Genomic DNA, 3,093 nt, shown 5'->3' with positions numbered 1-3,093 from the left:
GAAAATGGTAGTTAGGTTGGAAATTCTATCTGCATAGCTGGTGAGGCTGACCTTTGGGATGATCCAGTTCATACTGGGAAAAGATTAGCCGCGAGCATGATTCACTCTTGGGAAAGATGAAAGAGGTGAATGGATTTGAGCGAGAATTGCTCATGCACAGTGATATGCTGAAGCTTGCACGAGAAGAGAACGATGGAGAGCTGGAATTGGTGGACTCTCGCTCTTGCTTCAGGCATGTATTCCACTTGCTTCTTATCATTTGCTAGTATTCCTCTTTGATTTTAGAAGTTTGTGGAGGACTCACCTGAGCTCCATTGAAAGAATGCCACGAAAGAACTGATTTATATCTGTGCTCTAAGCTATGTGGTTTGAATCAACTCATAATTTGAAACAAGACATCCATTTTCCTGGAACATCAAAACTAGTGTCTATCTTTGGATTTGATTTTACAAATTTTATCTCTGAGACTCTCACTGGGTCATCCAGGGAAACCTTATTTTCTGGTAATGCCAGGAGTTATCCATAGATTCTTTATGCAGGCTTGTATATTCTAATGTTCTGATTCTCTCATCCATTGAAATTCAGGCTTGCTTTTATTATCGGCCACTGATTTTTGTTAGGGGATGGGTGGTTTAACATTTTATGCTTACATCTTCATTTGGATCCTTGACCTTTCTGTGACAGGTTGATGCGTTTATAGGTGTAGCTTCCAGTGCTGTTTGTATGGACATTTAAGTTCTTCCACATCAAACCCTCATGATTGAATGCTGATTTTTCCTGCAAGAAATCTAGTCTTTCAGATGCTGAACGAACATTGCACTATATTTTGCCATCAATGTGAGTCTTCAATACAGTTTCTTCAGTTGTTGTGCCAACAAAAGTTGTTCCAAGAGCGCCTACTAAGGAATAAGGTTTTCCATTTAAGGGCCTCATACTTAAGTTTGAGAACAAGTTAATAATCCGGAGAAAAAATTTTCGATTAGCCCTTCTGTATGATTGTCACTACCAGCGTATAGTGAGACACTGGGAAATCTAAGCCAGTATTAGCACCAGTGTAGCTGGTTGATATTTGGGGGCTAGGTAGTCTTCAGCATTTGATGGCACCTAAGTGCAAGCCATTTTGGCTAAAATTGATCAGGCTTGATGGCCTGATTGGACACAATAGTCATGGTCAGCCACCAAGGAAAAATATGCAGAAACTTGGGACTGTTGAATTGAGGGAGTTCCTGTGTAGACTTGGTTGAGAACAACCCACCCCCACCCTCTTCTGAATGCAGTGGTAGACATTTTTATAGATAGTTAGATGGGTACCTTAGATTTTTCTTATGTTAATATTTCTTGATTTTTTTGTGTCTCATTTGCTGAAATATCCAGCTTTATTGCTATTCTAGGAATTATGTAAAAATGGTGGCATTCTGTTTCTGGCCCGAGATGTCTTGAACACATCCCACATTCCTTGGAGTCTTCTACTATCATGGCTGCTGTATCTAGGCTGGAGTCTAAAATCCTGTCAATTGCAAGTCATCTTTCCCTTAACATTTAGTAGCTGCACATCAAGCACATGTATGAACCACTTACATTTTGTATTTGGTGGAACCTCTATGAAAAAACTCAACTGAATTGGTCAACTCCATTTCGCTTTCATGCAGTTGTTGCAGCTCTGTGAGGCAGAAACCATTTCCTAAATGGATGAGGTTGCTAGTTCCAAATAGCATGCATTTGGCAAGAACTGTTGCATTAGTGTAAGTTCTTGAGAGATGCAGTTGACAGACTTCAAGTTGGAGAAAATCTACCTTCATCATGTACCATATGGATGTTCTACCATGGGCATACTGGTGTCAAATGCCGAACATGTGAAAGTTGTAATCACTTTGTGGGTTTCACATGGAATATCTCCTGCTGCAAATTGGTACTGTTTAGTTGTAGTAACCATCCATTCCATGTTGACCTTGTCCATATCGATGTCTTAGAATGAACACCTGTTGCCATCCAAAGAGGTCAACTTTTATATGGGGATCTTCTTGGCGATACCATCAAGTGTGAGTTCCACACTGCATGTATGCTGAGGGAACTGGTTCTGTAGGCTCTCTTTATGATCTGCCCAATTGGTAACATAGATTCCTTTTTTTCCCCTTCGATGATTTCTTTAATATCTGCTCACTGCTAAGCTGTTTTCTGTTCATTTAATGTTATGGTGTAGATTCTTGACTGATTGAAGACTGCATTTGATGGAGTGCCTAAACAGCTTATAGCATTGGTCACAGTTTTCCCAGAGGTGTTATGCTTCTGAATTTTTTTTTTTTTGGTGAAGGTTATGCTTCTGAATTCTATGCATCTAATTGATATATTTTCTGATGATTCAACTTTTTTATCTTTTATCATGGTTAATAATGAAAGCTAACTCTAATCTTATCACTTGTGCTTTGTCTTTGTCTATTAGTCTATTTGTTACTATAAATTTCTGCTAGTAGGAGAATTTCTTTACTTCTAAGATTTCCGGAGGACCAAGAATGCTGTAAGTTCTTGTGAGGAATTAAGTATTCATGACATCAGGGCTTTTAAGGGCTGGTAAGGTTTTGTGTGAGAAGAGATTCAATTTTTTTAAATAAAACCACGATTATAGGCTAACATCCTTAGGATATGAAAATACCTTAGGACTATCTTAATACCACAGCTCGGGAATTACCCATTTCTTGCTGCAATTTTAATCTGAGCAATAGTATATGGAAACCATATTAGTGACAGATTATTATTATGACTGGTCATATGTTCATCTTTACAGCCTTTTCTATAAAAAAGGCTTAAGGACCATTCAGATAGACAAGACCATATAAATTATGTTGTTCTTATTCAATCAAAACTGCACTCATTTGCTTTTCTATGTGAGTCTTTAGCTCAAATAGGTAGAGCACTTGGGGATTCCCCAAGAGATGATGGTTCGAATCCATCAAAACCCATTGAATTTTCTTGTGTCTTTTTTTTTTTAATCTATTTGGGTCGGGTTGTGTCTAAATTTGTATTCCATTCGGATCGAGCATTCAGACTTTCCCCTTGTCAACACATCAGTGCATGTGACAAGTAAAAAAAACAGAC

General features: G+C 38.3%; 1 long non-coding RNA gene across 1 annotated transcript; it reads left to right on the top strand.

The window, feature by feature from the left end:
- Window positions 1-984: 984 nt before the first annotated feature.
- LOC122657624 lies at window positions 985-2,550 on the top strand. Its single transcript, XR_006332332.1, has 2 exons — window positions 985-2,277; window positions 2,312-2,550. It is a non-coding gene; the product is annotated as an uncharacterized LOC122657624 (long non-coding RNA).
- The last annotated feature ends 543 nt before the right edge of the window (window positions 2,551-3,093 follow it).

The sequence above is a fragment of the Telopea speciosissima genome, chromosome 4 (genome assembly GCF_018873765.1).
Source record: "Telopea speciosissima isolate NSW1024214 ecotype Mountain lineage chromosome 4, Tspe_v1, whole genome shotgun sequence".
NCBI lineage: Eukaryota > Viridiplantae > Streptophyta > Magnoliopsida > Proteales > Proteaceae > Telopea > Telopea speciosissima.
The sequence above is the reverse complement of the archived record's forward strand: the minus strand, read 5'-3'. Positions and strand labels throughout refer to the sequence as shown.